This window comes from Eubalaena glacialis, chromosome 6 (assembly GCF_028564815.1).
Source record: "Eubalaena glacialis isolate mEubGla1 chromosome 6, mEubGla1.1.hap2.+ XY, whole genome shotgun sequence".
In the NCBI taxonomy this organism is placed as follows: domain Eukaryota; kingdom Metazoa; phylum Chordata; class Mammalia; order Artiodactyla; family Balaenidae; genus Eubalaena; species Eubalaena glacialis.
Window position 1 is genome coordinate 101368878 of NC_083721.1, and position 23664 is coordinate 101392541.

The window sequence follows — 23664 nt, forward strand, 5'->3', positions numbered from 1 at the left end:
TTGAGAGAGGGAGAAGAGAGAGGGAAAGGGGCAGTGGGAGTGGGAAAGTGAAGGGGAAGGAAAAACAAAACAGATTGTGATCAACTCAGAGCATTTTCTCTTGAGATTTTCATAAACCTTGTGTAGGCAAAAGAAATAATGACACTAGTTATTTTCATCCTCATTAAGTATTATTGTATCATTTGGAAATTTTAAAAATTATGAGGGATTTTTCTTAATTTAGATCAGAACAGTTTAGACCACTTCTTTGAGCTTAATTCAACCAAACAATTAAATATTTATATGAAAATATAAATAAGACCCTAAAGAATTTAGTTTATCTTACTATGGCCATTACTAACCCAAGTCACATAATCCTCACCTTCAAGATGAGAAAACTTGCATGTCTTCATGTTAAGCAGGTTCTTTCTCTTCTCCTCTTATTATCTTGGCAGTTTGCTTATATTTAACATTTTCTCTCTTTTAAAATTTGTTTATATTTTACAAATAATAGCAACAAGTAAATACTAAATTTTAAAAAGTAGTCAACAATCATTTTTATCACAAAATTGATTAAGAGGCCATCTAGATAAAGAAGATAGAATGAAGGCACATATTTATATTTGTTCCATCCTCATAGCTATTAAAATTTCTTTTAAGTCACAAATCACCTAAAAGGACATAGCTAACAGGAGAGGAAATATCAAAACAATTTTAAGAGCTGTAGACAGATTTATGAATGGTAACTTATACCCAAGGAAGGCAAATCCTAAAGCTCAATTCTAAATCCATGGTGTTAGCAATAAAGCAACCCAGTTTACACTACAGAGATCTAAAGGCTCAGGGATTGTTAGCATCTGGTGTCTCTCAGAAAGGGGAGGGAGGCTGGGATGCAAGGGTGGGGTGGGTGAGTCTAAACTAAATCAAGATAGTTTGAAAGTTTTTTTAAGAAGTGGTTAGAGGGCTTCCCTGGTGGCACAGTGGTTAAGAATCCGCCTGCCAATTCAGGGGACTCAGATTCCAGCCCTGATCCGGGAAGATCCCACATGCCAGGGAGCAACTAAGCCCATGCACCACAGCTACTGAGCCTGTGCTCTAGAGCCCATGAGCCACAACTACTGAGCCTGTGCACCATAACTACTGAAGCCCACGTGCCTAGAGCCTGTGCTCCGCAACAAGAGAAGTCACTGCAATGAGAAGCCCATGCACCGCAACAAAGAGTAGGCCCCACTCGCTGCAACTAGAGAAAGCAACGAAGACCCGACGCAGTCAAAAATAAATAAATAAATAAATAAATAAATAAATAAATAAATAAATAAGAAGTGGTTAGACCCCTAAAGACTCTCCCTCAGTCTGCCCTGCCAGGGAATTTATCTTTCATTATGTTCTCAGAAATCTGGAGTTTTATTCCCTACAGAGGATCAAACATTTTCCATCAGTAAAAGTATTACATCTGTAAGAAAAAACAAGATGCCATATAAAACAGCACAGATAACAACAACAAGAAAAATGCTCTGAGAAATCAATACTTTTGTAGTATAAATGAAGGAAAGAAAGTTAAAGTTGAAGAATCTTCTAGAAGAGAGAGTAAAGAAAACTGAAAATTAAGAAAGTAAGGATAAAAGTTTCAAAGAACTATTTTAGATATTCCAAATACAAATAACAGGAATTCCAGAAAGATAAGCTAAGAGGAGAGAAAAATATGAAGCAAGTAATGCTAAAATGTCTTAAGAACTGAGAGACATGAATTTCCAAATTGTAAATGATCACTAACTGCTGAGCAAAATAAATGAAAAAAGATCAATATCAATATTATCATCCTGAAATTTTAGAATACAAAGAAATAAATTATTCTAAAAACTTTCAGGGAGAAATAATAGCATTACTTATTCATATAAAGAATCCATAAACAGAAAGACAGAAGTCTTTTCAACAGCAATGCTAGAAGCTAAAGAAAATGGAGTAAAGGCTTCCAAACTCTGGGAGAAAATAACTTCCACCCAGAATTATATATCCAGTCAAATTATCTATTAGATGAAAATGTAGAATAAGGACATTTTTAGTAAGCAAACACCTCTCTTTCCCCTCAAATTATCTGTGTCATTTTTCTCAGAACCTGAGAAAAATTTCTGAATATAGATTGTTTAGGTTTAAGTTCTGTTTACCTAACAACCTTTTTAAACTGTGGAGGAAATGAAGTAAAATTACAACATAAAACAAACTGTTCCTTTACTTGTGAGTATAAACCAACAATCAAGTATCATTTTATGTTTTAGAATTATTAAAAGATTAAAAAAAAACTGGCCCCAGTTTAAAGAAAATGATGCCCTTGACATATATAATGTAAACCGTGTGGGCAAAATTTGACAAAAAATTTGTGTGAATTCTCCCTGAAATTAAGGAAGAATTGGATTTTCTGAGATTGAAATCACCCACCCTAATTTAGGGAAAACTGATGTAAAAATCATCTGTATTGAGACAAACATTGAATTTCAAGAATAAAGAACTTCTCAAACATTTAGAGAGAGAAATAAGGGGAGCCATACCTCAGGGTTCTCCAGAGCCAGGATGATCTATACTAAATCCCCAGTGACAATGGAGCTATGACTGTGAGATTATGAAGGCCCAAGAAAGCTAAGCTCATCCACATGTGTTAATGTATAGAGGAAGCAGCAAGACATTTCCAAACATAAAACCCTTTTTAGATATAACTATTAGAAAAATCCAGGCAACTCAAAATAAGTCATGATGAAAGAACAATGATCAGTATTGAAATCATTCATATATAAAACTATATAAATTGTGGCTACAGACATTAAATGTTATACACTATATATTGTATATATTTCATAATAACATATAGCATAATATCATATATATATATGTGTCATAATGACAAGAAACAAAAAATGGGAAGTGGAGTGGAGAATAGTAGTTAAGAGAATTCTATTAATTTTCTCAACTTACTTGGTGGAAAATTAACAAGTATTGAATCAACCTGAAAAAAATCAAGAAATAAAATTGTAAGTAGTCATATAATGTTATAGAAGGAATGTTAGAAAAAATGTAACATAATGAAATCAAGGAGGTTAAGAAGAGAGGGAGGATAGAAGAAAGCGAAAATTAGCTACTTTTCTCAGCCTTCAGAACATATAAATAGGTACTGTATAATGCTGCTAAGATCAGGAAAAAATGTGCATATGTATGTATTTATATCTACATCAATGCCTATATACGTAGATAAAAATAACTAAAATAACTAACAGTCAAGATGCACTTTTATAGCTAGTTATCCATCTGTACTTACATCTTTTTATCATATAAGCAAATAAATATTTATTTGGAGGAACAAAACAAACTTTCAATAGACATTATTTTGGGGGGAGGAAATGGAGAGTGAATAGTTCTAATTTTTGTTTTATACCTTTCTGTACTGTTGGAATTTTTTTTAAACATATGCATTTCTAGAAGCTTACAAAGTGTCAACGTATGTTTTTTTGCTGCAGAATTTTACTGGGCCTGTATTTGTTAGTGTTAGGTTCAGCAACATATGACAAAACAAAACTAAATCAAAATCAAAAAAACAATAAATAATGGGTGAACAACTTGTTTATCTCTCAAGGCATTTCAATCCAGACCTTCTCTTCCAGAATCTTGGCTCATTCTAGCTTGATATTTTAAGATGATTTTCTCAAACTTGGCCATCCTGTCTAAATCCCAAATGAGGAAAAAAGTAAAAAAGGAAATGATCATTCCTGCTTAAAGATCATAACCAGAAATACCATGAGAAAAGTTCTCCTTACCTCTTATCGGTCAAAATTTAATGACCCTTAATTCCTGAGAGGCTGAGAAATACAATCGTTATCTGCATTATACTTTGTTTTCCTAAGTATATATTTTTTAACTTCCTAAGGAGAAGAGATGATATTGGGGTAGAAAACTAGTCATCTTTGCCACAGTGCCTTATAATTTGATGTGTATTTTTTTATGGATTCACAGATTTCACAGCACATATTCTGCTTAAATATACAGTAAAATGCATAGAAAATGCTTATAAATATATTGGTCAGTGAAAAAGAAGCATTAACTATATTTATGCTGTGTTTAATAATATGTAAAAAAATTATGTCTGCAAATGGACAAGGGCTGAAATGTAAACATGGAAAAGCAAAACCACTATAATGGCTGTGGTAATGAGGTTGTGAGTTTTTTTCCCCCTTTCTTTCCTTTCAATTAAAGTTAGTGTTTTTCAGCAAATATTTTTAACGTTTGATCAGGAGCAGTTGAAGCAAGCAAGAAAGGACCTTGAAATTTATTTTGCAAATTAGCAAATTAGTCTTTCAGGGGCTGTGATCATTAGAACACTTAGACAACTGAGAGTCTTCCAATGAGCCAAAGAAAGACTATTACATGTTGTACATTCTATTTTATTTTGTTCTTTTACATTTTGTCCTGTAGTTATAAGCAGTTGATATTTTAGTGGGAATTTAGGAGGCACTATTCAAATCATTTTAGCTCTTAAAATCTGTTGATAAATTATTTACTTATATCAGTAAATTGAGGGCTTTCTAACTATATAAGCCAATTACATTTCTTCTTCTTTACTGGTTTGGAAAGAAACTTCTATGATTTTAAAGCATCCCCAGAATCTGACTTTCTCATCACCTGTGTATGAAAGATGTTATGTGTTCACCATTATCTGACCTCTGTCACCTTCCAGGACTTGTTCCTGACTTACCTGCTTAACATAATGATTTTGCAATGATCCTTGTTGTTGCATTTACTTCATCCATTTTAACTGCTGAGTAATATTTCATTGTATGGATATTTCATAGTTTGTTAAACATTTTTTCTTGTAGATGGATATCTGGGATCATTTCCATTTCCAGCTTTCAGCTACTATGAGTAAGTCTGCTATAAACATTTTTCTACAAGTCTTTTGGGCAAAATATGATTTCACATATCTTGAGTACATATCTAAAGTATGAAATTGTTGGATTGTAGTGTAGAGATATATTTAACTACAATCAGTACTACAAAGTGATTGTACCATTTTCATACCTATTATGGGTTGAATTGTGTACCTCCAAGATTCATATGTTGAGTCCTAATTCCCATTACTTCAGAATGTGTTCTTCTTTAGAAACGGAGTTGTTGCAGATGTAATTAGTTAAATTAAAATGAGATCATTGGGTGGGTCCTAATCCGATATGACTGGTATTCTTATAAAAAGGGGGAATTTAGAAACAGACATACATAAAGAGGGAGAATGCCATATGAACATGAAGATAGCCATCTACAAGCCAAAGAGAGAGGCCTGAAAGAGATCCTTTTCTCAGAGCTCTCAAAAGGAACCAACCCTGCCAACACTTTGACTTCACACTTCTGGTCTCCAGAACTGAGACAACAGATTTCTGTTGTGTAAGCCTCCACTTTGCAGTACTTCATTTTGACAGCCCTAGCAAACTGATATAACACCCAACTGCAGTTTTTGAGAGTTCCAACTGGCCTACATGCTTGATAACGTTTGATATTTTTAGTTTTCGTTTTTTGTTTTCCTTTGGTTAGCCTTTCTAGGGTGTGAATAGTATCTTGTCGTCACTTTTTTGTACATATCCTCAATGACTATTGATAAAAATGTTGACCACCTTTTTACATATTTATTGGTCATTCACTTACCTTTTGTGAAGTGTCTCTTCAAGTCTTTTGCCATTTTTTTTTTTAACTGGGTTATCCATCTTTTTATTGTTTATTTGTAGGATTATGTACATATTCTGGATATGTCCTTTTTGTAATTTATATATCTGAATATATTTCACAGTGTATGGATTATTCCTTTCCTTTTGGTGAGAAAATATTTTAAATGTTGGTGAAATATAATTTATCACTTTTTTCTTTTAGTGTTAGTGTTTTTTATATTCTGTCCAATTATTTTCCCCATTAAGTACATCAAATTCAACATATATTTGTCTAATATTATATGCCACTTTTTGCATGACTAGGAGGTAAGTCACATGGGGCCTCTGCCAAGCCAAATACTGTCTCAATAAACGTTAATATTAAGACATGCCAGAAATTTAAAATGTAGGATTTTTTTAATATCTTGAAAAGCTACTTTCTGTCCAATTTACTTGCTACTTTCTTTTCAGAGTAAATTTAGTCTTAAATTTTTAATGCCAAGATTAATTTCAAGAATGTATTTCAAAATGACTGAACCTATGGATGGATTTCTATGTAAGATTTTTTCTTTTTTTTTTTTTTTACTAGAAATCAGAACATTTGTTCTTTAAAGAAATTCAGTCCCATCTTTCTTATGTAAAGCTTTTAAAGAGTTTGCCATATAAAATTTTAGCAACTAGGATAATGAGAAAGATACTTTTCTATATAAGTACAAATTTATAAGGATTAAAATTGTACTATGATAAATGTTTCAACTATAATATAAGAAGAAAAAACTCAGGTTTCCAAACTTGAATTATTTTTCATTACACTTCATTTAATTATGTTTTCTCACTAACTTGTACAAGTAAGCAGTCCCAGAACATTTCAAAAAGATAGTTGTGAAAGAATAGATGTGTCTAAAATCTCAATAATATCACGGATCTCAAGCAAATAAATCAAAAATAAGTCATAATATGCAAACTTGGATAAAGATTTCTGCAAACTCATTGACAATACTAAGTGGCAATTGTTTTGTTACATAATGTCCCTTTTCTATTTTGTTGATTTATGTTCACTCATGTGATTGACAGCTTGAAAATATAAAATTTGTTCTAGGGACTTCCCTGGTCGGGAAGACTCCATTGGGTAAGACTCCACGCTCCCAAAGCAGGGGGCCGGGGTTTGATCCCTGGTCAGGGAACTGGATCCTGCATGCATGCCGTGACTAAGACCTGACACAGCTAAAATATTAATTAATTAATTAATTAATTCTAAAAAAAGAAAAAAGGAAAAAATTATTCTAAAAAGGAAATCTGGCTTTAGCTCTGTACTTTGCCACTACTTCTAGTCACTGAAAGTATCAAATTTGTTGTCTCCATATAAGGTAATGTAAATATGAGCAATTTGGTGCCTAGGAAACAAAGCTTCCATAAACATTTCCTACTTTAGCCTCTCCAGTAGATTAATTCCTTTTTAACTATAGTTAATCAACATAGATACATAATTTCTATCATAAACAGTATACTTTCAAACTTTTGCTTCCTGAAACAAATTTTCCCTACCTCCTTACCTCCTATCCCTATCTTGGCCTTGGCAGTCCTCGTATGATTTTGTTCTCTAAGCCCAGTTTCTTCTAAATAATCTCAGACTATTTATGAAAGAGACAGTGCAATCATCTATATTAGCCTGGGTTGACCAGAAAGCAAAGTTTGAAGCATGGGCTTCCACTTTATTAATGTAGTGAGTTATAAACCTATAGAAGCAAGTTAGGGGAAAAGGGAGTGAAGCAGGAATGGAGGGAGAGCCAGTACAAGAGTGTATTGCAAAATCACATGCACTTACTGTATGCACAACAGCTTGATTGATCTCATGGGAATATCTTCTAAAAAAATAGAAAGACCACTACTTAAATGATAGTTGGGAAGGAAGTGAGAATAATCTGTTCTCCAATCTGGTATTCTATTGTCAGGAATTTATCTGTGGGGCATTAATTTTCCCTTACTTCCAAGTTGTAGGCACTGAGCATGTCCCCTAACATCTCACACTTCAGCATCACTAGGTAAGCCCCAGGGCAGTGAATGAGAGGTGTGTGTTGTGAGGAGGGGGTGCATGTGTGACACTTTTTGAAGACCTCCTGGAGTCAGTTAATGAGCAACAATGGCAAGGCTGGGAACAGTGGCTGAAAACGCCAGAAATGGGTGATGCAGAATGGATAGAAAGTAGTGTAGAAGAGGTATCTGATACAGTACCTAAGCAAATTAATCTTTTAAAAGGAAGTCAAAATATTATAGTTATTTCCAATTGGTGAAAAGCTGTGAGGTTTACCTCTTCTAGGTTATATTCCTAACAATACCCCCTGAAATTCTCATAGAATAATTTATCTTCCAATTGGGATGGTATATTTCTCCTCAAAGAATGTATTTCATTAAAAAGTTTGAAGATACAAACACATGAATTTAATGAAGCCCTTGGTCAAAATTATCTTTAGCCAGGTATGGTAAAATCTAATTTGGTTTGTGTGTTCTGATATGCATCAATCTGATTATAATAGTTTGGTTTATGTGTTCTGACATGCATGAACCTGATTATAATAAGTATATAACAATTTTATAAATAAAAAGTTTGTGGAGCAATTGACAATCTTTGGTGACACAGGCTACAAGGAAGAAAGCCACCTCCATGGTGGCAGTGATGTGATTAGAAGACAAGGTAGCCTACAGAAATAGGTAAATCTTAGAAAAGAGCCGGCTTTGGGAGACGATGGTTAGGTCTCTGGCATTTTCACTTTGAACTTGCAGGAGAGAATCTGGATGTAAATATCCCAAAGGGAAATTGAAATGAAAGACTGAATCTACAGAGAGATATTTGGGTTAGAGATATAGACTTAGTACCATCCATATGGGTAATAGTAATATTATAATCAATTTTCATTGATTTTCCTCTTCCTTCTATCTCCCAAATGAAGAAAGGGTGCTTTACATAGTTTTATGTTACCCAGAATCAGAACAACATTTCTACTTTGAGGCTATCATCAATTGTGCATATCTTAATAGGAGACATTATTAAATAAGAAGAAGTCAGTTAAACCTTCTCCCAGCTTTGCAGCTGACTAGAGTACGGAAACTAAGGCTCTGATAATTACTCACACCTCCAGGTTTGAATCTTGAAAAGTGACCAAATGACATGGGTATAGGGAGACTTTTCCATGCAGCTTTGGCAATCAGTGCTGTGAGAGTTCAGGAACAGAGGCAGTGATAAGTACTCAGTGGTATTAGGGCCAGCAGCAAAATCCTAACTAGATTGTCCCTGAGGCATGATGCTGGCTCTCTTTCCTGCTACCTAGATGCTCTTGGTAGTTACCCAACTTCTGAGCCTGGCTTTCCAGCCTTCTGTTAATATTATAAGCTACCATATATTCTTCCAGCAACTTTTTTTCTGCTTGAGTTTTTTTTTTTTTAATGTAATATTTATTATTTATTTGTTTGTTTGTTTTTGGCTGCGTTGGGTCTTCGTTGCTGCGCGCAGGCTTTCTCTAGTTGTGGCGAGCTGGGGGTGCTCTTCATTGCGGTGTGCAGGCTTCTCCTTGAGGTGGATTCTCTTGTTGCAGAGCATGGGCTCTAGGCTCACAGGCTTCAGTAGTTGTGCCACGTGGGCTCAGTAGTTGTGGCTCATGGGCTTAGTTCCACTGCACGTGGGATCTTCCTGGACCAGGGCTCTAACTCGTGTCCCCTGCATTGGCAGGTGGATTCTTAACCACTGCACCACCAAGGATGTCCCTCTGCTTGAGTTTTAAATATATATATTGGAAAATGTTGAAGTAATTCTGTTGAGACAAGATGGATCTCCATCTAAGGTTTGATTCTAAAGTCAAAACTGATGACACCACAAACACACACTCACCAAGAAGACATGAAAAGCTTTATTTACCCATTAAGAAGCTGGCTGAGGAAAACAGTGCTGGCTCCCAAGCTGGTCAAAAAAAATGTCTTTAGAGAGCTAGGGAAGTAGAGTGGCTTGATATTTACAGTGATTAGGGGTGGTTAGCTTGATGAAGGTTCTCAAGTGTTCTGTGATGTCAGTTGCATGGGTTGACCTTGCAGGTACCAAAGGAGGTAGCATCTGGGCTTTACATCAGCTTTCCTAGATGTGGGGCAGGAGGGGGAGGGGAGTGGTGGGTCTTTAAAGCTGTTAGTAGTCAAACCTCAAAATTGGAGATAAACTTGTTATTGGAGGAACTATTATAAGTATAAATTAACCCAGACAAATCAACTAGACCAAAGTTACAATGAATACTTTTTAAGGGAATAGAACTGTTGCCTTGTTAAGAAAAATTAAACACATTTATCTAAAATGTGGTGAATGGAAAATTCAGGGGCTTTTGAATTTGATGCTTGAATTCTGATCCTTCCCTACATTAGCTAAGTCATCTTATGCTAGCTATTTAATCTCTTTAAGCCTCAGTTTCATCATCTGTAATAAAATCATCTACCAGTTGTGACAGGATCATGTGAGCAGTTCTTGTTTTCAACCCCGACTCACAATGGCAGCATTGTCTAATAGTTAAGAATGTCATCTCAGGAGTCACATGGCCTTGGTTTAAATCCCCACTCCACCATTTACCAACTCATAAACTTGGACAAACGATGAAACCTCTCAAAGAATCAGTTTCTCCATCCAATCATTAAAAACATTGTTTCGGGGAACAAATGTGATCATATATTTGGCTCAGGATAAGAATTCACTAAATATCAACTGTTAGTATTCTACCCATCAAATGGATCCAGCTCCTTCATACATTAACAAGAGTGCTTACTTTACTGAAGATACTGTGGGGATATGTGACCAGGTTTCATGTTACACACCACACAGAAAAATCTTACTCAAATTGCTATTTCATGGCTTCCTTCTTCTTCAATAAGATCTTTTCTCTGCAAGTCATCATCTCCTGTCTTTCCCTGTCCTATCTAATAATCCTATGAATTGATTATTAAAAATTAGTTCTTGCCCTCCATTCCAAACCATAATCAGTCAAATAAAAGCACAGAGGTCATCACTGTACTGAAAATTTGTTATCCTCTCACATGTGATTGGGAGAGGGTCTTATTTGCTACCACACCACTTGTGACTAATCATATTACTAACTGAACAAAGCATGTGTCTGTATAAAAGGGGATTATGTCTCCTAAGAAATTGAATATATCTAAATAGTGCTACATAGGAATTATTATACTTGCCATATGAGGTTGTGGAGAGGTTTTAACTAGGTAATTTCTATAAAAACCTTACTACAATACCTTACTCATAATAGGTGAAAAATGTATTTTTGTAATTCATATTAGTTACTCTCATTTGTACTATAAGAATCTATTCCATATTTCTCAGGATAGTATTTAATCTTATGATGGATCTGACATTTTAAAATCCTATTTGTTAAAATTTATTTCTAATTTGTAAAGCTAGTTTATTTATTTAAAGTTTAAATGCCAAATCAAATTTTATGCAGTTGAAGGCAAAGTGAAAAATAACTCTTTTAAAATCATAAAAGGGCAACTCTGGACTAATATACTATTTTTCTGGACTTTTAAATTCTTCATTAGTGTTTCAACTTTTCTTCTTCTCTTGAGATCTATGAAATATAAATTAACTTGGAAAAGAGTGAGAAATTCTCTGCTTTTACACCATGGAAAATATTCCAAGATTATAAAGTGTTTATTTCTTTGTCCCATATATAATGTTTTTATGCTTTCCAGAGCCTTTAAGTAAAAACTGCAAACAGCATATTTAGCTTGTTAGCCTTTAATTGTTTTGAGGGCATCTTTGCTTATTTATTGTTTAAAAAAAATGAACAATGCTCAGGAATATTTGAGCAAAATAAAAAATATTATAACCTCCTCCCCCAGCAAAACAAAAAATGTTAAGTTTGCACATTCCCTTCCTGAAGGTTTATAGATCTCTACTATTAGTGATGTTGAAACCAAAGAATTCTAAATAAAATCCCATTTCTCTCTCAAAGTACTAAGGCGGAACTGGGCTAAATGGCAAAGAAAAAGAGCAGCAAAGATCCTTGCATTGTTAATATCCAAAAATGCACTATCTCATCCACTTCAGGATGGAAAAAGAAAAGGTCCAGATTATTTTTCTAGGAAATACTATTGATATTGACACACAAGGCACTTGGATCAAGCCTGGAGTGCATGTGCAGAAAAGTTAAAGCTTTGACAAGAGATGGGTAAAGGACAATATTTTCATCCCAAAACCCATTTCTTGAACATACATCCAATCCCTTTAATGCTACCTTTCTGTGTATTCAGTAAGATTTCTGCTTTTTTGTCAGAGGAAGAGTACTATGTTTAGGATATTGGTGAGGAGGAAGGGTGTTTTCTAAGCCTGGTTAAATCTAGGTTGAAAGACAAAAATCTATAAATACAGGTACAACAAATAAACAGACAAACAAAAACTATTTACTGAGCAATCAACAAGTGCAACAACAAATGCATACAAATATATTAACACAGCACAAAAGGAATGTGTGAGTCATTACCAACTGCTGAAGCAAAGTATTATTTGGTAAATATTTGTTGAATTTAATTGCATGGATATCTTCCTAAATTGCTTTGATCTTGGTTTGGAAAGTGAGATCTATTTCTTTTCAAATAGCACAGGGCAGCAACTCTTGGGGTGGTTAATATGAGTCCAGAATAGCTGATGGTTTTTCAATGAGTCTGATTGAAAAATACTTATTGAATCCTAGGTCAAATGTGACTCTAGTCAAAAGAAGGAAATCTCTGAATTCTGGGATAGCTTCAAGGCTAAAAGACTTCTGAAATACAGAAAATGCTACTTTTATAAAGAAGTAACCATGCTTATAGTAAAACCAGGGGCTATGCACATCAGCCAAAATGTGCCTGCTTCATGCTGTAGGGACCCATTGTGCTTATTGAAATGGACATTCCGAGCTCCATTTCACACATCCTGCATTATACAGCAGCAATTAAATTTTGGGAATTGACTCTGTTCTACCCAGTAGCATGACTTGATTAGTCTATTCATTCCTCTTGCCTGCATTTGGCTCAGATGTATACTGATTTAAGCCATTTTCAACCCATAAAATGTTCAGAGAATTTTCCCTATGGAGCCATGGTAGTTTGTGATCGTTACAGTTTATCTCTCTTCCTAGAGGTGAATGTGGGAGCATGTTGCTCAATAGCCATCCTGCAACCATAAAGGAAGTTACCTGATGATAAAGCCAACCTAAAAAGGAAGCTGAGGTCAATAGAAACCCTCCCAAAGAAATGGAATCAGAGCCATAATTATGTGACCCAATAAAAGTCCTGTGATTTAGGCCAGTTTGAGAGGAGATTCTGCTATTCACAGGAGAAATCACTGTGATTCAGGATGCTATAGGTTAACTCTTCCTCTGCCTGCCTCTGAGAGGTCAGTGTGTAGGAGCACACGGAGAACTGGGCAGTGTTTGGAAGCACTGAGCTGAGTCCAGCCTTCCATTTGCTGCCTGTAAGATCTGAATCAGTCACTTCATCTTCTGAACTTCAAATTTCTTGTTTGCTAAAAATGGTAAGAACACTATTTACCACAAAAGGACTTAGAGATGATTAAATAGTTTGTGTCTTATAATAGTGATTTTCCAAATTTAAAACATTAAATAGACATAAGCGCTTTTTGTCAGGCATGGCTACATTTGCAGCCTTTGAATGCTGGCTTTCTCCACATCTAAGTCTCCTCGGTACCCAGCTCTAGAACGAGCCTCTTTCCAGTCTCTGCCATCAGTAAAACATCCCTGACCCTAAAAAGAAGCAAGATGACAATCTCTAGTTTAGAGGAAACAAAGTGGGAACTGAGTAGAAGAGAATTGAGCCTGAAAAAAATAATTTAACTGTCAAAATTAAATTGTCATAAGATGTATGAAGAAAAAACAAGGTAGATATTTTCTCTAGGAAAAAAAAAAAAAAAAAAAAGACCTGTCTACGGGGCCTACATGCTGCCCCTTCCTGTGAGGCATGCACCCTGGGGTTCATTCAGTTCCCATCATGCCCTGTTGTCTTGTACTTCACCATTTCACTCAAATATACTGCTTTTGGTTCTACAGGCTTTCATTTTGGTATCTTGCTCCAGCCTGATAGGGACTAATGCTAAAAATCAGCAATTTATATGCTAATATAATTTTGCTCTTTATACCTCAATTCTGATTATTGGGCTTTTGTTCTATTTCTGTAATCCCATTCCCACCTTACACTCTGGTTTACTGGATACTGTTTTCTACTCCTGACAGCAAGTTTCTACCACAGTAATCTGTTATATGCAAGTACATTTTAGGCCTTATTATTGCTAATTCTACCTTCCCCTCCACAGACTGGAGCCTTTCTCTGAATTCCAGTTACGTGTTAGTATAAATTCCTAACACTACTGTCTACATACATGCTTCTTCAAACTTTAAAATTTCCTGCCTTTAGATTCCCCAGATTTATTCTCCATATACCTGTTGAGATACCCCTCCTCTAACTTAATATCGTGACTTTACAACATAAACTACCACACAGCACAGCTGACTTTCAGAGGAAGAGCTCTGCCCACTGCAGTTCCTACTTTCTGCTTACATGAGTTACCAACATTCCTTATGCATTTACAACAGTCTCTTCAAGATTTGACTGCAGCCAAACTCTACACGACAAAGTATCTGGAATTTCAAATCGCTTGTTTGCAATACTCTCTTACTAGAATTTCTAAAATCTGTCTCCTATTTGCATTTTTATATATCTGCATGAGACAGAAGTAATTTTCAAAGGTTATAGCTATCTAGTGAAAGTGTTAAGTAGCTCTGCCATTTTGGACATGACTCACGAAGGAAGGATGAAACAAAATACTATCACAGTATAAATCAGAAATATGATGTAAATGTCCAGCTGTTTCTTCTGAAGAAGATGGAGGTCAGAATGACAATACCTTATTCATTACATTTCTTGACTTCCTAGAGTTCAATCTAGAGTTTCCTCATAGCATAGGACACTGCAGCATGGTATTCTTAAATTTTCTTATTTCTTTGTACTTCATTCTTTCAATTATTTAGAGTTACATTAAAATTTGATGCATAGTTCAATAATCTGAATTTAAGAGTGAGAATATTGAAATAAAGACACTGTTATTATTTTGAATTTTTTTCCTATTACTATTTTAAAATATAAACATCACCTTAACTATACACATATTTTTACAAATTTTACATAATTTTGAGAAGTGTGAAATGGTAATTACTTATGCTTTATTACATAACATAGTGTGAATTCTCTTTATTTTATCTTAAGCCAAATATATAAAGCTAGAAGGATAGACTGCTATTTTGAGAATTTTGGATTTCCATGTCAAATTTATCATACTCCCACAATCATTTTAAAGCTAGTTTCTGAACTTTATTACATAATGGCTTCATGTTTGTTAATAATTTATAATATGTATTATTAGACTACCAGCAGAATTGAAACTAATACTTTTTGTTTTTTAGAATTTAGCAAATTTTAAAGAGGTAACCTAAAAATCAGTGATTCTCAGTGAATTATATAAGGAGATATTTGAATTAGTATTTGGAAAGTCTGTTGAAGGTCATCCTATTACTTGACAAAATAAACAAATATTTTGTTTCATCCATAAAAAAGATAATTTCAAGAATATTTGAAGGATTTAGATCGATATTTATATTGATGTGTGGAACTTAACATTTGCAAAAAACATTGTTGATTACATAACTGAATTATCATTCTTACTGAAATATCTAAAATTAGAATATGTAAATAGATAGATATGTGTGTGTGTGTCTCTGTGTGTGTACTTTTTAAAAATGAATCACTGACATTTAAAACAATGAATCCATAGATCCCAGAAACAAAGTGAATACAGGAAACTTAGAAAGCATTTAGGAGCCAAAACCATGTTTTTGCCAAAACCTGGAAGTTGTAAGCTTCTAATCTGGGGACTGCACAGGATATTAAGAACAGGATCTAGAGCCTATTCCCGATATTAGAAATATAATAACCTACTGCAATTTAAAGTGAGACCGGATATAAAGTTGAGACCTTGAATAGTTACAGTCTCAGTGTAAAGATAAATGACAAATAAATCCCACTTTGAAGGACAATCATCCTTCATAAACATGATGTTGAGTTGATGGGAAAGATCTTCCCTGGGAACTTGAAAACACAGAATCATCACTTTCAGTGTTTAAAATCCAAATTCACGCTAACTATGCAGTTTGAAAAAATAACAGATTTTGATTTAACGTACCACTTAGTTGACTAGCAGAAACAAGGCAGATGCTCTCTAAAGAAACTGTACTTCAATCTACTCTTCAAAAAAATTCCAAAAAGTTCTAAGGAAAATTGTGAGACGGCTCACAATTAATTTATCAAGCATTCCATGGAATGATGCTCCCATGTATCAAAGCTAACAGACAAGGTAGAGAAAAGTTCACAAGTTCATATCAAAATTAGATATAAGATTTACCAGACACAGAATATAAAGTAACCATGCATATTGTTTTGAAAACTAAAAGAGAAAAAAATGATATGGAACAACAGGAAAAAAATCAGCTTTGCCAAATAAAATAGAACTTTTGGAAATAGATAATAATTTAAGTTAAAAAACTCTATGGATGGACTAAACAATAAATAAACCCAGCTAAAGAGAACTAATGAAAAGAAGATAGAGCAAAATCAACTACGCAGAATGCAATCCAAAAGACAAAGCTAAGGAAAATAAGAAAGGCATCATAAAAAATATCAAGATAGAGTTCATTTTACCATGTATATTTGGAGTTGCAGAAGACTATAAGAGAGAGAAAACATGAAACAATAAGTAAAAAATTCAGACAATTGCTTAAATGTTTCTGTAATTGTGAAAAAGGAAAAAAAAAAACCCACAAATACTTATATCTAGAAAGCTCTCAAAATTGCTTTCAAGATAAATGAAAATATTCCCCAGCTAGCAACATCATAATGTAACTGCAGAACACACACATAAAAAATAAAGTTTTCTGAGACAGTGAGAAAGAGAGAGAGAATTTTAAAAGTAGCCAGAGACAAAGAGTAAGTCCGTTCGAATAAAACAGTTAGATGGATTTCTCTTTTCTCAACAGCAACAGTAGAAGCCAGAATACAATGGAATCATTGTTCTATGATTCCAAACAAACCAAAAAATCCATCACATAGTTCTATGTAATAGTAGAAAACAACTGTTAACATAAAATTTTATGCACAATTGTGAGGGTCACTGAAAAGAATTGTGGAGATCCCTCTGCAAGAATAAAGGATTTATCATACCAGCTCCTGAGAATGCTTCAGGAAGACAGCTTTGAACTCTTAGTCCCCTTTGGGCGTCGTCTCAGCTGATGAAAGCTGCTTTACTGAGGTCACAGCTTCTTTCTCGTGCAGAACATAGCCAAGGTTCAAAATCTTGGTATCCCATCAACTAGAAATAGCTTTGAAGGGACATTCCACCGTTCTAACTTCTCTAAGGTTGGTTGACTGAAGCTTCCACTGAAGCTTGACTTCTCCCATTCCTTAATCCCGTTTTTTTCCCTTTCCTCTCACAGTTGTTAACTCCAGAATTCCTAACAATACTATTGTACACTTATCTGTATATCAGAGTTTGTGTTTTGGCCAACTCAACCTGTGACAATAGTGCATTATATTTCAAGAAAGAGGATGAAATAAAAACCATTCTCAGAAGAACAAACTGTACCACCAAAATACATACAATAAAGGAAATTCTAAGGAATGCATTTAGGAAGAAGAATGTTCTCAGATGAAAGAATGAACATTTAAGAATGACAGATGACTATAAACATTGTAAATAATATAGTGAAACTGATCCAATATTTACAGTATAAATTAACGTTAATGTCTAATTGTTGGGTTGAAAACAGATTAGAACTAGATTACTGAACAACAACAGATTAAAAGTTAGAGGAGGATCATTGTAATTATTTTATCCATTGTGCATTATATTAAATTTATATTTCTTTTGTTCAAAAAGAAGTTAAAGATGCTGATTAACTTTAGACTGTATTAAGATTACTATTCAAATTATTATTAAAGTTATAGACATGAAGAACATAATTCTCCTCTCTAAAAGAATAAAGGGGGAAAATGTAACAAAGAAAAAATACCTAGAAAATTGAAACAAAGGATGACAGGAAGAAGAAGCAACAAAGGAATAAAAAGAATTGAAAGAATACAATATATGGAACAGATAAGTCCAAATATGTCTAAAATATCACAATAAATTCAATAAACTTTCCAGTTAAAGACTGTCAGACTGAATTTTAAGAAAATATAGATATTTGTCATTTCAAGAAATACAAGGACCTTGAAAAGTGAAGTCAAATGAATAGTGAGCTAATGAATATCATCAAACAAGGGGGTATAGCTCAGTGACAGAACATTTGACTGCAAATATCATCAAATGAAGGGTCGTGTAGAAATATTAACAGCAAATCAAATAGATTAAGTTTTGCCCAAGATAAAAAGGGTGGGATGTAAACATAAAAGATCCAACTCCACAGGAAAATAAAATAATTTTAAACATGTTTAAATAAAAACAAATTAGATAATCTCAAAGTAAAATAAGCATTGAAGGACTATATCAGTAATTAATTGATAAGGTGGGCAAAAAATGGAAAGGATAGAGAAGTTTTGAACAACTTAATTAATAAGTTTCATCTAAAATAAATAGAGGTTTTTATTCAAGGCCACACTAAGTTTTTTAATTGACTATTTTTTTTTTTTTAACAGCAGTTTTAGGTTCACAGCAAAATTTAGGGAAGAGTAAAAAGATTTCTCACATATGCCCTGCCTCCACACATTCAAAGCCTCCCCCATGATCAATATCCCCCACCAGAGCAGTACATTTACAAATGATGAATCTACATTGATGCATCATAATCCCCCAAAGTCCGTAGTTTACATTTCTTTTCACTCTTTTTGTACATTCTGTGGGTTTGGACAAATGTGTAATGACATGTATTCAAATTTTTGGTATCATACAGAGTATTTTCACTACCCTAAAAATTCTTTGTGGTCTGCCTATTCATCTCATCTCAGCCCCAACCCTTGGCAACCATTGCTCTTTTTATTGTCTCCATAATTTCAGTTTTTCCAGAATGTCATATAGTTGGGATCACACAGTGTGTAGCCTTTTCAGATTAGCTTCTTTCACTTAGTAACATGCATTTAAGATTCCTCTATGTCTTTTCGTGGCTTGATAGTTCATTTCTTTTTAGAAATTTCCTTTTAGAAATTTTCATTTCTTTTTACTACTGAGTAATATTCCATTGTCTACATGTACCACAATTTTAAAAAATCTATTCAGCTACTGAAGGACATCGGGGTTGCTTCCAGATTTTGGCAATTATGAATAAAGGTGCTATAATATCAACATGTCACTTTTAAATGTAGACATAGATTTTCAACTCCTTGGAATAAATATTAAGGAGCAGGGTTATTGGATCGTATAGTAAGAGTATGTTTAGTTGTTTTAACCTTTCGGTATCCTTTACCCATTCTTCCCACTGGCAAGCCCCCACTTCTGGCAACCACTAATCTGTTCTCTGTATCTCGCAGCTTGTTTTTCTGGTTTGTTTCTGTTTTGTTTTTAATTTTACATATCAGAGAGATCATATGGTATTTGCCTTTGTCTGGCTTACTTTTCTTGGCTTAATGCCCTCAAGATCCATTGATGTTGTTCAAATAGCAAGATTTCATTCTTTTTTATGACAATATTCTATTACATATATATATAAATATATATAAAACAATTTCTTTATTTGTTCATACATCAGTGGACACTTAAGTAGTTTCCACATCTTGGCTCTTGTCAAAAATGTTGCACATATCTTTTCAACTTAGTGTTTTCATTTTCTGTGGATAAATACCAAGAAGTAGAACTGCTGAGTCATATAGTAGTTCTATTTTTATTTTTATTTTTGAGGAATCTCCATAGTGTTTTCCATAGCAAGTGAACCAATTTACATTCCCACCAACAGTGTACAAGGGTTCTTTTTTCTTCCATCCTTGCCAATACTTGTTGCTCCTTGTCTTTTTGATAATAGCCATTTTCACAGTTGTAAGGTGATACCATATTGTAGTTCTGATTTGTATTTCCCTGATGATTAGTGATGTTGAGCACCTTTTCATGTTCCTGTTGGCCATCTGTAGGTCTTCTTTGGAAAAATGTCTATTCAGATCTTCTGTCATTTTTTAATCCACTTGTTTGTTTTTATGCTGTTGAGTTGTATGAGTTCTTTATATATTTTGGATATCAGTTCCTCGTCAGATATGTGATTTGCAATTATTTTCTCCCATTCAGCAAGTTGCTTTTTTATTTTTTGTTGATAGTTTCTTTAGCTGTGCAGCAGCTTTTAAGTTTGATGTAATCCCACTATTGATTTTCGCTTTTGTAGCTTTTGCTTTTGGTATCAGATTCAAAAAATTATCACCAAGACCTATGTGAAGGAGCTTACAGCCTATGTTTTCTTTTAGGAGTTTTACGATTTCAGGTCTTATGTTTAAGTCTTTAATGCATCTTGGGTTGGTCTTTGTGCATGGGTAAGAAAGTGGTCAAGTTTCATTATTTTACATGTGGCTGTCCAGTTTGTCAGCACCATTTTTTGAAGAGACTGTCCTTTCCTCATTGTATATACTTGTCTCCTGTTTATTTCTGGGCTTTCTATTCTGTTCCATTGATCTATGTGTCTGTTTTTATGCCAATACCATAGTGTTTTAGTTTCTGTAGCTTTGGAATATAGTTTGAAATCAAGGAGCATGACACCTCTAGCTTTGTTCTTCTTTCTCAAGATTGCTTTGGCTCTTTGGGGTCTTTTGTGGTCCCATACAAATTTTAGAATCACTTATTCTATTTCTGCGAAAAATGCCATTGGAATTTTGATAAGAATTGCATTGAATACAAAGATTATTTGGGGCAGTATAGACATTTTAACAGCACTGATTTTTCCAATCCATGATTACAGAATATCTTTCCATTTATTTGTGTCTTCTTTAATTTCTTTTATTAATGTCTTGTAGTTTTCAATATACAGGTCTTTTACCTCCTTGGTTAAATTTTTCTGAGGTATTTTATTCTTTTTGATGCAATTGTAAATGGAATTGTTTGCTTAAATTCTCTTTCTGATAATCCCTTATTAGTGTATAGAAATACAACAGATTTTTGTGAATTGATTGTGTATCCTGCAGGTTTACAGAATTTATTGGTTCTAATAGTTTTTCACAGAGTGCATAGGGCTTTCCATGTATAATATCATGCCATCTGCAAATAGTAATAGTTTTACTTCTTCCTTTCCAATTTGAATGCCTTTTATTTCTTTTCTTGCCTAACTGCTATGGCTAGGACTTTCAGTATTGTGTTAAATGAAAGTGACAAGAGTGTGCACCCTCATCTTGTTCCTGATCTTAGAGGAAAAACTTTCAGCTTTTCACCATTGAGTTAGCTGAGGGTTGTCATATATGGCCTTTATTATGTTGGGGTACATTCCCTCTATACTTGCTTTGTTGAGGAGAATTTTTTCAAAAGTGGATGTTGCATTTTGTCAAATGTCTTTTCTGCATCTATTGAAATGATCATATGCTTTTTATCCTTCAATTTGTTAATATGGTGTATCACTTTGATTTGCATATATTGAAGAATCCTTGCATTTCTGGAATAAAACCCACTTGATCATGGTGTATGATCCTTTTACTGTACTGTTGAATTCAGTTTGTTGATAATTGTTGATAATTTTTACATCTATGTTCAAGGATATTGGCTTGTAATTTTCTTTTCTTGTGGCATACTTGTCTGGTTATGGTATCAGGGTAATACTGGCCTCATAAAGTGACTTTGGAAGAGTTCCCTCCTTTTCTATTTTTTTGGAAGAGTTTGAAAAGGATATGTATTAATTATTTTCTGAATGTTTGGTAGAATTCACCAGTGAAGTCATCTCGTCCTGGACTTTTTGCTTTGTTTTGATTACTGATTCAATCTCTTTACTAATATCCAGTCTGTTTAGAATATCTATTTCATCATAAATTATTCTTGATAAATTTAGTTTTGTAAGACACCAGCAGACTGTCTTCCAAGGTGGCTACGTCATTTAGCATTCCGACCAGCAATGAACGAAAGTTCCTGTTGCTCACATCCTTACCAGCATTTGAGATCATCAATACATAAATCATTATTTTGGAGCATAAACTTTGTCCACCCAAGGTGCCAACACAAAAAGACAAATTTCAGATTTCTACGTGATGTAGATGTAGAAGTGATGTAGTGTGGGACAAAATACCATTCTATAATGAACACCTGCTATAATTTAATAACTGATGATAGCTCATGGAATAATTTTCTCTATTTGATGGTTTAAACATACACCTTCTGTCCAAATTTTTGGCCTTATTCAATGTCTATGCTATAGGTACATTTTTATGTCTTAGATGTCCCTGTTTTCTCCATATATTAGTTGTGTCTCTCATTAAAAAAATTCTCCCAAGTCATGTATCATCTCCTGACACTGCCAAGGTTGAAACTGTTCTGCACTTGAACCAAAAAATTCCTCAGATTATTTAATTTTTCTTAATGTTAGGTTAAATTGGTTATTTAGATGATAAAAAGTAATTAAAACTAAAAATGTAAATAATGGCTTTTGGAGAGAGGGGAAAATTTTGTTACCATCAAATGCAAACTAAACATATTTCTACCAGGTACTGAACTGGACACTGATAATACAGGAGTGAATAAACACAGTCCCTACAACTGGATTTTAATACTTCAAGATTGAGAATAAATCTAAGGATAGAACTGCTTCAGTGTGAATGCCAGAAGAAAACAGTCCCAAGAATTAATCAAATTAAGAAGGATGCTTACCTAAAGAAACCTAGGATACCAGAAGTGTTTTCTAAACTTTCATAAATAATGGCATGGAAAATGGGACCAAGTTTCATAAATACAGAGTGAAGTGAAAACAAAAGCTAAATAATGAGCAGCATGTTTCATGTTAGCTAAATAATGAGCAGTATGTTTCCTGTTAGCTGTCAAAGTTAGACTCAAAGAAGGATCAGGCAACATTTCTGAACTTAAGTGAAAAACAAGCTGCTTTCTATGTGGTAATGCCCAACACGTCCCTGGGGCCAGCATGGTAAATTAAAATAATAATTCAGCTCTGAACTCTATTTCAGATATCATCAAGCATTTTGCAATTTCTTATGTATTTTTTCAACTCAAATTTTTTGAGCATTTTTGCTGTATTATGTATAAAAGAGAGAGCCTTCCTCTTAGGACGAATTTACTCAAGTTGAAAAGATTTATCTACCCACAATAGGAGTAAACAATTTTTTTTTTATTCAAAGCCAGAAAGGACAAACTGTGAAGATCTAGTAAATCATCCTGAAGGAAGCTCCTAAATAAGCCCTACTGATTTTAAAGTCTAGGTTCATGGAGGGAATAAAACAACCAAGTTGTTGGAGAAAGGAAATGAGGCTTTTGATAAACAAGAGAAAGAAACTTTATTTTTTGCTAGCATTGAATCCTATAGGACAAAGATTTCAAGTCATTTATGGATCACAGGTTTATAGAATGGAGCACTTCTAAGAACTATTATTATTATTTTTTCTTGGCTGCACCATGTGGCAGTGAAAGCACTGAGTCCTAACCACTGGACCACCAGGAAATTCCCTTTAAGGAGTATCTTTAAGGAGATGGAGGGAGTATTTCCATGGTGAATAGTCAGCAAGATTCATGACCTTAAAAGATACCAAAAAGCCACTTGTAGCTCAACATGGCAAGGGGCAGCAGAGAAGCCAGCATAGCCCACTGGCTAGGTCAAGAATTAAAAACCACTTCAATGACTGGTTTATTTTACTTAGAGTAATGTCCTCCACATTCATCCATATTGTTACATGTGGCAGGATTTCCTCCTTTTTTAGGCTGCATAATAGTCCATTGGATATAGATATGCCACATTTTTTTATCCAT